Genomic DNA, 13,234 nt, shown 5'->3' on the forward strand with positions numbered 1-13,234 from the left:
CTTTTAGTTTTATTAATCTTTCCTTTTTTTTGGTTTTGTTTTGATTTTGTTTTGGTTTTTGTTTTGTTTTGGTTTTGGTTTTGAAATCCTTGTGTTCTTTTATTTAGATATTTGTCCTTATGTTTCTTTAGATCTTAAGAGAGCCACTTATGGGCAGCATATAGTTGGGTCTTTTCTTTTTGTTTATCATCCATTCAGTCCTCCATCCATCCATTCAGGCTTTTGATTTGAGCAATTAGTCTATTTACACTTAAAGTAATTCTTGATAGGTGTGTACTTTTACCATTTGTTAATTGTTTTCTGATTGTGTTAGTTGTTTTATTCCTTTCTTCTTCTTTTGTCCTCTTCCTTTTGGAAGATTTTCTCTAGTGTTGTGTTTAGTTTCCTTTCTCTTTATTTTTTGTGTATCTTTTATAGAATTTTAGTTTGTGGTTACCGTGAGATACATATATATTGATCTATATATACATATACATACATAGTTATATATGTCCATTTTAAATTGATAGTCACTTAAGTTTGAATACATTCTAAGCCTTTGCACTTATACTCTCCCTATTTTGTTTTTGACATCATATTTTAATCTTTTTATTTTGTATATCCTTTATTTATTGTAGTAATAATTGATTTTACTATTTTTGTCTTTTAACCTCATACTAGCTTCTTAAGTGACTGATCCACTGCCTTTACTATATATTTGCCTCTACCAGTGAGATTTTTTTTTCTTCATGTATTTTGTTATTTCCAGTTATGACCTTTCCTTTTTGCTTAAAGAAGACCCTTTAACATTTTCTTCAGTGCCACTTTAGGAATAATGAACTCCTTTAGTTTTTACTTGTTTGGGGAAATTTTTATCCTTCCTTTAATTCTGAGTGATAATCTTGTTGTGTATAGTATTCTTGGTTTAAGTTTTTCCTTTCAGCACTTTAAATATATTCTGTACTCTCTTCTGTCCTGCAAAGTTTCTGCTGAAAAATCAGCTCATAGTCTTTGGGGTTTCCCTTATATGTAACTATTTATTTTTTGCTATTTTAATTATAATATCCCATGATGTGAACCTCTTTGATTTCATCTTGGTTGGGACTCTGTGCTTTCTGGATCTGGATATCTATTTCCTTTTCCAGGTTAGGGAAGTTTTCAGCCATTGTTTTTCTGTTTGTTTGTTTTTTGTTTTGTTTTTTGTTTTTTTTTTTAATGAAATTTCTGTCCCTTTCTCTTATCCTTCTAGTACCACTATAATGGAAATATTAGTATGCTTGATGTTGTCCCAGAAGTCTCTTAACATATCCTTACCTTTTTTTTTTCTTTTCCCTATTCTGATTGAGTGATTTCCATTATTCTGTCTCCCAGGTTGCTAATCTGTTCTTCTGAATCATCTGTTCTGCTGTCGATTCCCACAAGTATATTTTTTTATTTCAGTTATGATTCTAGCTATGATTGGTGCTTTCCTATTTTTTTTCTCTTTTTTTTGAAGTTCTTACTGTGTTCTTCCATTCTTACCCCAAATCTGTGGGCATCTTTATGAATAATTACTTTGAACTTTTTATTAGGCAGATTACTTATCTCCATTTTACAGGGTTTTGCTTAGGTTTTATCTTATTCATTTTTTAGGGACATATTCTGTGTCCTCATTTTGTTTGACTTTATACACATTTCTATGAATTAGGCAGGACAGCTACCTCTCCCTATCTTAAAGCAGTTGCTTTGTTTAGGAGTGTCCCCTGTGTAGGCTGTGTGTCCTTGGCAGCTTTGGCAGGACCATGGGAGCTGAAGTGAGTGTCCACCAGAAGGTACTGGGGCACACCTTGCTGGGGCTACTTTGACAGGCCAGCTTCAGCAGGCACAGACTGGGTAGTCCTGGGCATCCCATTCTGGGGCCACTTTTGTAGAGCAAGATGTCAGGTAGAGGCCAGAGGGGTCTCAGGGAATGGTGTGCCAGGAGTACCTTGGCAGGACAGCTAAAACTAGGGTTAGCATATGCAGAAAGGCCCAGGGTTTGCCATGCTGGGGTTGCCTTGGACAGACAACTAGAGCTGGTTTGGGCCAATGGTATGGAGTACCTGGGGTGGCCCTAGCAAGCTGGCCAGAGTGCCTGAACCCTGTTTCTACTCACATATCATGGTGGAGGGTGAACATATTAAGGAGAAGATATTCACTGGCACCTCCAACCCTGGAGAGGGTTCCATTTGGTTTCTGCCTATTTGATGGATACTCTATTAGTAAATTAATTACCTTCACTCTAGTCTGGTTGCTCTTCAAAGTGCTTCTATTTTTTGCTGTACCCCAGGACAGGCAAGTTTGTATGCAGTGATGTCTCCCTACCACAGATCATCATGTCAAGTCTGGGATTCCATGTTAATCATAATTGTCCTACTATAAAAGTCTATTATATTCAATTATGTTTGAAAGCTTTAATTCCTAACTTTGCTCAGCAGTTATTCTATATTTAAATATACCTAAGCCTCACAATTGTTTTTTTCACATGATATCTCTATTCCTGATGCCTATTATTCTCTTCTTAATTGCCTACATACTCAATACTAACCATTTCTTTCTAGAAGGAGTAGTGAGTATTATCTTTTATAAATTCTTACCAGTGTGAAAACATCTGGCTATTCGATTCATGTGTTGGTAATATATTTTCTTTTTTTTAAGTTTATTTATTTATTTTGAGAGAGAGAGAAAGCACAAGTTGAGGAGAGGCAGAGAGAGAGGGAGAGAAAGATAATTCCAAGTAGGCTCTGCATTGTCAGTGAGAACCTAAAGTGGGCCTCAAACCCATGGACTGTGAGATCACGACCTGAGCTGAAGTCCAACATTTAACCAACTGAGCCACCCAGGCACCTCTCTCTCTCTCTCTCTCTCTCTTTCTTTTTATTTTTTAAAATTAATTTTATTGTTGAGAGAGAGACAGAGTGAGCACATGTGAGCAGGGGAAGGGGCAGAGAAAGGGGGAGACAGAGAACCCCAAGCAGGCTCCTTGTTGTCAGTGCAGAACCGGATGCAGGGCCTGAACTCACAAACATTGAGATCATGACCTGAGCCAAGTCAAGAGTTGGATGCTTAACCAACTGAGCCACCCAGGGGTCCCTGGGAATATATTTTCTACCTAAATAATAAAGATGTTGAAAAGTAACCAAGAGCAAAATGCAAAATTTATAACTATATGGATTGATGAATTTTTGCAGATTGAACACACATGAATAATATATCCAGATGAGGAAATGTCCTTTGTTGGCAATCCAGAAATTCTTCCTGCACCTTTCAGTCAATAATCTCCAATTGTAACACTGCATATTTGTTTTGCTTATTTTTAAACTTTTAAAAATTAGATTCATATAGCATATTCTCTTTTGTATCTTTTTGTTCTCCATACTATCTTTGTGAGATCTTTCCATATTGTTACATGTAGCAAATTTATTCATTTTCATTGCTTCAGAAGGTTTCATTGCACAAATATAGCATAATTTATTTATCCATTCATCTGTTTCTGAGAGCATTGTTACCAGTTTGAGATTATTATGAATTGTGCATTCAGAAATATTTCTGCACATATCTCTTGGTGAACACATGTAAACATTTTTATTTAGCAATAGAATTATTTGGTCATAGTAATATGTGCATACCCAGATTTAGCTTATACTACTAAATAGTTTTTAAAATATTTAAAATGGTTTATTCTTATGTTCAGTATAGATGAATTCAGTTATTTTATCTATCTATTATCTATCTATGTATCAATCTATCTATCTATCATCTATTTTAGCAGTTCTGGAAGGAGTAGAGTGATAATTTATTTTTTTTCACTTGTATCTCTTCTATGACTAATGAGGTTTAGAAACCTTTAATTTTCTTATTGTATAGCTTCTCTTTTTTCTGTTAGATGCCTCTTCAGTATGCTTTTTTCCATTTTTTAGTTTGTTTTTTTTTTTCCTGTGGTTTTTAGAAATCATCTGTACTTTCAAGATATAAGTTTTTTTGTTGGGTTAGTGTATTACAAATATGTTCTCCCACTCTGTAGCTTGTGGTTTAACTCTTTTGATAATGGAACTTTGTAAGCAAGGGTGTAACCTTAAAATTCAATTTACCACTTAATTCCTTAATTGTTCAAACAATTTGCATCCTGTTTTAGAAAATTTGGCTGCTCTGTTATGAAGGTGTCATCTTACATTTCCCAGAATCTTTAAATTTACCTTTCACATTTATATCTACAATTCACTGGAATCCATATATATAATGTTAAGTGTGAGCCAAGATTATTCCCCTCATAGGCGAAATATAGTTCACGTAACACCATTTATTGAAAAGTCCAGTATTTCCACAGACCTCTACAGTGCTACATTTTGTTATAAATATTTATATATGTATGGCTTCTTGACTTTTTATTCCATATCATTGCTATGCATTGGTCTTAATTACTTCAGAGTTCTGATTTTAATATCCATTAGAATAAGTCTTCCAATTTTGTTCTTTTTAAAAGTGTCTTAGCTGTTTTTACACCTTAGCTCACATTTCGTTTTCCTCAAGCTTGCATAATTGTTGCATATGTTTATACACATATATACAAACAGATATAGATATATGTATTTAATGACTTTGATGCTATTATACTTGTAACAATTCAAAATTTATTTTCTAATTGTTTATTGATGTTCCATATAAATACAATTGATTTCTGTTCCTTTATGAATTGTTCTTGTCTATCTGAAAGTCTCTATGAATGTTTTCATATATATACATTGATATGTATATTTTACAAACACAATCAGATTCTAAGTAATAGGTTTCATTTCTTCCATACTAATCCTACAAATCATCTCTTTTTTGCACAAGAATCTCTGGTGCAATGATGAATATAAGTGGTGATAGAGAGCATCCTTTACTTTTTTAAAAACATAGCAGAAAAGCTTTCTAATACTTTCCTATTAAATTAGGGAAGTTCACATCTATTACAAATTTGATCAATAAATTATCACATTTGTTGACTCTGTATTTTAAAATTTAATATGGTTAATTATATTAACATTGTTGACTATCAAATAATCCTTGCATTTCTGGAATATTCACACTATGATTGTATTTGTTATTATGCATGTATATATTTTTGACTAGTTTGCCATCTGTAATGCTCTTTCCTCTCAATAGTCTTACAGGTTTTGGTATCAAATGTAACTTGGCCTCATGAAATATTTCGGAAGTAATTCCTCTTTCTGCTAACCTGTGAAAACAAATATTTAAAAAAAAATCTCCAGTGAAACTATTTGGGTGTGAAATTAACTTTATGAGAACATAAATACTTCATGTATTTTCAAAGAAGGTATATTTGGCAGTTGAATGCAGTTTTCTACATGTGTCAAATCTCTTTTTCACTGTTTTGTCTACTATACTCTTGCTATTTGTTTAGATTATTCAACCAGTTTTTGAGAGAATTTTATTCAAATTTTCTGTATGATGGTATATTTATCTATTTCTCCTTTATATCGGCCAAGTTTTCCAATATTTTATTCTATGTTATTAAATACGTTAAAACTTAGGATTTATAATTACATAGTGAATTGGATATTATATTATTATGAAATAATTCTATCTCAAAATCTATATAGTCTGATATGAATATAACTATGGCATATTTCTTTTGTTACTGCTTACACGATATATATTTTTCCATCATTTTATTTTTTTTTAATTTTTTAAGTTTATTTATTTATTTTGAGAGAGAGAGAGCACAAGCAGGGTAGAAACAGAACAAGTGAGAGACAGAGAGAATCACAAGCAGACTCCATACTGCCAATGCAGAGCCAGGCTTGAACCCATGAACTGTCCGATCAGGACCTAAGCAGAATCACGAGTCAGATGCTCAACAGACTGAGCCACCCAGAGACCCCACCCATCGTTTTATTTTCAACTTTTCTTTACCTTTTATTTACTATGTGTCACTTTAGTAAGCAATGTTTTTAAACATTTCATCTTAGAATATGTCTTATTGTCTACAATTTATTCAAATATAAAAGATTAGTCTTAGATTTATATTTGTTTCATATGTTCTATGTTTCATTTTTATTCCTTTAAAAAGTATATATTTTGTCTCTGTATTCACTTGTTATTTATACATTATTTTACATTATTTTAATGAATAATCTAGAAATAAATACACATTTCTTTTTTTTATTTTTAAAAAAAATTTTTTTTTTCAACGTTTATTTATTTTTGGGACAGAGAGAGACAGAGCATGAACGGGGGAGGGGCAGAGAGAGAGGGAGACACAGAATCGGAAACAGGCTCCAGGCTCTGAGCCGTCAGCCCAGAGCCCGACGCGGGGCTCGAACTCACGGACCGCGAGATCGTGACCTGGCTGAAGTCGGACGCTCAACCGACTGCGCCACCCAGGCGCCCCTAAATACACATTTCTTGACTTATTAAAACCTGATATCAATAATCACTTTCACCATGTCCCAGACAATAAAAGAAGCTAAAAGACTGTATCTTCATTAGCCTCCCTCTTTTGTACAGGTTTGTTGTGTATTTTAATACAATATACACTTTAAATCCATGAGGATATTGTTTTATACAGTTTATATAACTGTTTTGGGTTCCCAGTGCTCCTAGATTCCTCTGAATCTCCATGTTTTTCCATCTGCTATAATTTTCCTTCTGACTAACGAACCCTCTCCAGAATTCTTATTTATTTACTGAAGTTCTTTAGATTTTCCTATTTATATTTTCCTTTATTTATGGTTTTAGGAATTTAGGTTGTGCTGATTTTTTTTTCTCAATATCTTAAAGAAATCTTTTCATTTTCAAGCTTTCTTTTGTAATGTTGGCTCTCATTCTTATTTTGTTCATTTGAGGCTACTATGTCCTGCCTTACCTCTTGCTGCCTTATCCCTCGACTTATTAGAAATGCAATGTGTGTTCTTCGATGGTGGACTGATTATGTCTGATTAGATAAGGCTTATTCTTTCTTAAGGGACATTCTAGGCTTTGGCAGCAACGTTGATTTGTATAATTATAAAAGATAAAAGCAGGACAGACTCTTAATAAACCTATACAAACAACTGTATTTCCATGGAAAGAGGCTCAGTAAAATATCTGTTTACATGATTCAAATATTCTTTGTTCAGTAAGTATCAGACACCATTCAAAAATATTCCCATCAGTTTACATAGCATAGTATACCACAGTGGTTCACAAACATTTTGGTGTTAACACAACTTTACAACCTTAAATATTTCTGAGCATTCCAAAGAGCTTTTGTTTATGTAGACTATATTTATCAACATTTGCTATATAAATATTAAAATAGCAAGTCCAGTACTTAAACACATATTTTTATGAAAAATACTATTACCCTGAAAAAGAAATTAGTAGGAAGAGCAGCAGATACACTTTTATTGCAAATTTCTTTAATGTCTTCCTTAATAGAAAACAGCTGGATTAACTTAGCTGCTTCTGCATTGTATCTGCTGCAATATCACAGATTGTGTAGCTTTTGGAAAACTCCTCTGTAAACTCAAAATAGCATAAATGTGAAAAACATAAATAACATTTAGTATTATTATAACAATAATGTTGACTTAGCAGACCCCTTGGACAGTGTCTCTAAGATCACTGAGGGTTACATAGGATGAGAAAAAAAGAGAAAGGAATTTATTATGCATCCATCAGAAAATAGATGCAAATTGGTATTTAAAATAATACCAAAAGGATTCAAAACAAATAATAGCTGTCAGAGGTTAGGTCACTTGATTAAGATAGGATCATTTGAACCAGCAAAACAATAGTTGACTGCCTACCTAATCAATATGTTAATAAAATATTGTAGCATAGATATAAAAGTTCATCCAACTTAATACAAACTTAGCCAGGTCAGAATTGAGGAAAAAACTGTTTTTTTTTTAAAAAAAATCATTAAGGACATGAAGAGTCACCAAAGAAAAGTATTCTGGTATAATACAAAATCTGTTTCCTGGTCAGATTTCACTGAAAGTAATTAATAACCCTATAATACTTTTGGTTAAGAGAAGACTGAGTTTTTCAGGATAGCTTGTTATTCTAATAAAGAAAGCCAAAGTCTAATTTGGCATTAGTAAATATTTGAAAGAAAAGTGTTCATACTCTGCTTTCTAAAAAAATTTTCTTATGAACAAACTCATAAAATGTGGGCAAATATTGCCAAAACTTAGACACATTTCATAGATTATTCTCATACTACACATAAGATATGTGTTTTTAACCCCAAATTATGAAGATGTCCTGGGTCATTAGAAGACTCGTGTGAATTTGGATTCTCAGGTAAATAGGTTTTTGAAGTAGAAATTTCTGAGAAAATAATTTTTATATCTCGTAAAAGCCTAGTATATTAAAACATTACTCTCAGTTTATTTTCTATTTAATTTTGAAATATTAGACTTGTGTAAGCATCTTTATTCTCTATAAAGCAATTAATACAGAACGCCTTGAATTTGAATCTTTTTACTATAATTTATTAATACCTTCTTAAACTAGGAAAATATTTCATCTCATAAAATCAGAGAGAAAGGTTCTTATCAATTCAGACATTGAGACACAGAACTTGGAGGTTAAGTTCTATAACCTCCATAATGGGTCAAAATAAATACAAAAACATAACATTCTGCTTAACTTTACAGGGGGCATGGGATATTTTCTCAATCAGTTTGCTATCCCAAATAGAAAAGCAAATTTTAAAAGATCATCAAGCAAGATTCCTTATCAGCTCTCGCATACCGGTGAATAGATCGCCATCATTCACTCAGCGTTGAAGATTCAGCAATCAGATCATAAAACCAGATTCCTAATAATTTTTGCCCCCACCAACAGGGAATAATTTATCAGCCCCAAACAAAGGAGAGCCAGAACCAAACTTGGTCTAGAGCTGGAAACAAGGTAAAAACCACAAACAGCTAGGAAAGAGAACAGAAACTAAAAGTCATCAAGGTAAAGGTCTAATGCCTTTTGGGAATTATCCTGAGCTCCAAGGCAAGATGTGTGGTCAGGTGATTTTCTCAGGTGATTTGGTGTAATTTTCTGAGAGGGAAGTGTTAAGAACTTTCCAAACTCTTAAAGTATAGCTTCCTAAAGTTAAAAGTATGACTACCATACAAACATAACAAATATGCTTCAATGATTTTAATCATCTTATTTAACAATGAGGGAACGAGTAAGTTGGTCAAACTGGCTCCAAGGATGATTCAAGGAACAGAGATGTCTATCGTCAAAGGATTCCTGAAAAGAATTTGATAGAACTAAAATGGTTAAATGTCCTATAAGCCTTCAAAGTGAAACCCTGAAACCTTTGAGTTTATCTTTTCTACCTGACAGAAACCTGTAAGTTAACGTTGAATTTCACAGTTTCAGGGCTCCAATAAAATAATAAATAGTAAAATGAAACACAGGTACATCCTCCTAGATAATTAAATTCTTGAGTGAGCCTGTTAAACAATGACATTGAAAGGACATATAGTCATCTTCCTGCTTTATTTCCAAGTTAGGGATTTTTTTTTTCTTAACAAAGTAATGGTAAAAAATATCTTGCCACACATAAAAGGCTTAAGCAAGGTCATTCAAACACGGAAAGCAATTCATTTTAACTTTCACAATCTGGCATGATATTGTAACTTTCACAAGGGAACTGTTGAATCAACTGCTAACAACCACAAATGTTAAGTGAAAATAGTGTTCTTAGTGCCAGCCTACATCTTTTAATTAAAAATATAAATTATTAGTGAGTGATGAATATTAAAGATATAAACAACAACATATTCTACACAGTAATATATACTTTCAAGCTATTTCCTTGACTCTTAACACAATGGCATAAAGAAAACAGGACAGTTTTACATCCCTATTATACTGATTATATTTTAATTTGGGACCAAAATATAAGAAATATCTTTACTTCTCATGTTGTGTTATGAAGAACTAGATTAAATACAGAACTGTAAAAGTAAAGAGCTTATGTATTATCAAAGTATGTCACCACATTCATCTGTGAATATATATATTAAGGAATTACAATTTTTTTTTCAACGTTTATTTATTTTTGGGACAGAGAGAGACAGAGCATGAACGGGGGAGGGGCAGAGAGAGAGGGAGACACAGAATCGGAAACAGGCTCCAGGCTCCGAGCCATCAGCCCAGAGCCTGACGCGGGGCTCGAACTCCCGGACCGCGAGATCGTGACCTGGCTGAAGTCGGACGCTTAACCGACTGCGCCACCCAGGCGCCCCAAGGAATTACAATTTTTTAAATGTTTATTTATTTTTGAGAGACAGAGACCGTGAGCGGGGAAGGGGCACAGAGTGATGGGGACACAGAATCTGAAACAGGCTCCTGGCTCCAAGTCATCAGCCCAGAGTCCAACATGGGGCTTGAACACACAAAGTGCAAGGTCATGACCTGAGGCAAAGTTGGAAGGTCAACTGACTGAGGCATCCAGGCACCCCAAGGAATTACAATTTTTAACAGTCGGTTGAATTTCTTAGAGAAGATACCATCTTTAAATCACATTTAAATGGAACCTAATTTCCTAAGTTGAGAAAAAATCCTGAACAGGTTAAATACAACATTCTATACCCAACACATATTTTTCCACTTGCATAGATGACATTTTAAACACTTGCTATTATAAATGGTCTTATTATCATTAACGGACAAATTCGTGAATGGCAGAGCTCTTATTGCCCTGTGTTCAAATAGTCCACCTGTTTTTAATTAGTTAAGCCATTAATGTCTACCTAGAGCAAACCATTTTGGGTTATATTATTGCAGCTGCTAGGATAGAACTTTCATTTAACCCAATCACATTTTCCATTTTCCAATTGTAACTTCCATTTTCCAATTATATATATATATATATATATACACACACACACACATTGTATATATACATATATATGTGTATATATTCATAAATATACATATACATAAATATACATTGTTATGCATATGTATATATAATTATACATATATATTATATAGGCCTGCTATACATATATGTGTGTGTGTGTGTGTGTGTGTGTGGTTGCAAGTAAGGAACTTGGAAGTAGACTGTTCATTTATGAGATGATTTTATTCTATCTCATTGGTGTTTAAGGTATTTTCTAAGGCTAAGCAAAGACCCCAAGGAAAAGGAATTTTGGAAAGAAAACTAGTTTGTTTCAACCAGCTTTTTTTAAGAGGATTCATGTTTTGGATATTCAGGCTTAACAAATAAAAACTACATGTATTTAAAAGAAAAACACATTTTAAAGAACAAACAAATCCCCACTAGGTAACCAGACACAATTAATCTGTTTGTGGTCTCAGAAGTTTTTTTTTTTCCTGCAAGGATTATCATGTATTACTGTTGTCAAAGTGAGAAATAAGGTTGTTGGCGTCAGTAACTTACAGAAAAGGGACAAGGTTTTATTTATTTGGGGGACAGAGCTAGAGAGGATCACCCTACTTGTTTCATTATTTTTTCATCTCTTTCCCTGTGCAAAATGTTTCACTTTTCTGACTGTGGGATATGATGTAGAGGAAGGGCAAATGTCAGTTTTGTTTCTATAATACTGATAGGTGTGACAGAGGATACAAAATAGCCATCATAACAAAATTATAATGTTATTACTCTGAACTCAAAAATATTTATTGTGCATCTACTTTGGATCATACTCTGGGAATAGGGCAGTGAAGATAACAAAGTTCCTGCTCTCAGATAGCTTACAGCTGAGTAGTGGAGGCAGCGAGTAAATAATTAAGCAAACATATCCGTCAGATATTGACAACAGCTGTCAAGGAGCACGGGCGAGTCTCTAGGAACACAGCTAAATTCAATCAAAGTTTGATTTAGTTTGCTGCAGAAAAGGAGAGCACACTCCCAAGAAACTTTCAGAGTATCTCAATAAAGGGAGTTGGAGAGGTTTTGTAGGAGTTAGTGTGTGCTGAATGGTTCTAAAGAGGAATTGGTAAAGGGGGTGCCAGCTCTAGTCCTGACCTTATTTTGTGCCTGGTGTTAGAAATAGTGTTCAGACGTGCTAGCACACAAATAATATTTCAAGCTACAGAAATGGCTGAGATCACTTCTGTGGAGTATGAATGTAAACAGCATTCTCGAGACTAACTCCTGGAGCGATTCATAACTGGAAAATACGTCCAGTAAGGTAAGAGAAAAACCAGAAGAGACTGATGTCCTGAGAGGGGGTTAAGTGTTTGTAGCAGATTACTAATTATGTTTTTTTGTGAATATGGATTGAGTCTGATTCTCGAGCCCAATCAAGTTATATTACAGTAATGGTAGATTAGGTGGGAATTTGGTTACAGAAGAAAATGGCTTGACTCTGTTTTTCATCATTGTTGTTGCTGCTTTTTTACAAATGACAATTTTGTACCATGTTTAATAATTTTAACTTTTCCTGGTTCATTATTTCACTAACCATACGTTATTATATATGGTTATGAAGTGAATTGCAGGGCTAAGTCTAAGGCTTCTAATTTCTGTTGTGGCTTTTATCATTATATTGAATTGAAACTGTAAACCGATGGCTTATCGTCACTGCCAGCACATTTAAAACTATGCATGGAGATCTTAAAATTTGGGGCCCAGGCTTTCCCACTAGAAGCTCTGAATTCTTTTACTTCATTGATTTAACTGGATGAACTCTAGAGTACATGCACTGGGAAAACTGCTGCTTAGATATTTCTATAATAATGGTAACTGGGGGGGGGGTGCTGGGTGGCTCAGTCTGTTGTGTTCAACTTTGGGTCAGGTCATGATCTCACAGTTTGTAGGTTTGAGCCCCGCGTTAGGCTCTGTGCTGACAGTTCAGAGCCTGAAGCCTGCTTCTGATTCTGTGTCTTCCTCTCTCTCTCTAGGTCTGCCCCACTTGTGCTCTCTGTCTCTAAACATAAATAAAAAACATTAAAAAAATTAAAAATGGTAGGTAGACAATCCGTTTTTATAGAGCTCAATCCAAGACCACCCTAGATTTTCTGAATCAGAATCTCCTAGGATAGAATTTACAAATCTTGAGATTTAATGAGCTTCCTAGGTTATTGTCAAAGATTGAAAACCAAAGATGTATAGCAAGCTGATTTCCAGACATTGCTGCACATTAGCATGTCGGAGAAGTTTTTATAAAATCTTAACACAAGGTCGTTCATATCAATTAAATCAGAGTGTCTTGGGGTAAGAAGCAGACATTTTTAGGTCTTAAATGTCAGTGTGCAGCAAAGT

This window comes from Lynx rufus, unplaced genomic scaffold (genome assembly GCF_022079265.1).
Source record: "Lynx rufus isolate CCGP_SWC_20201006 ecotype Redwood Valley unplaced genomic scaffold, mLynRuf1.p SCAF_5, whole genome shotgun sequence".
Taxonomy (NCBI): domain Eukaryota; kingdom Metazoa; phylum Chordata; class Mammalia; order Carnivora; family Felidae; genus Lynx; species Lynx rufus.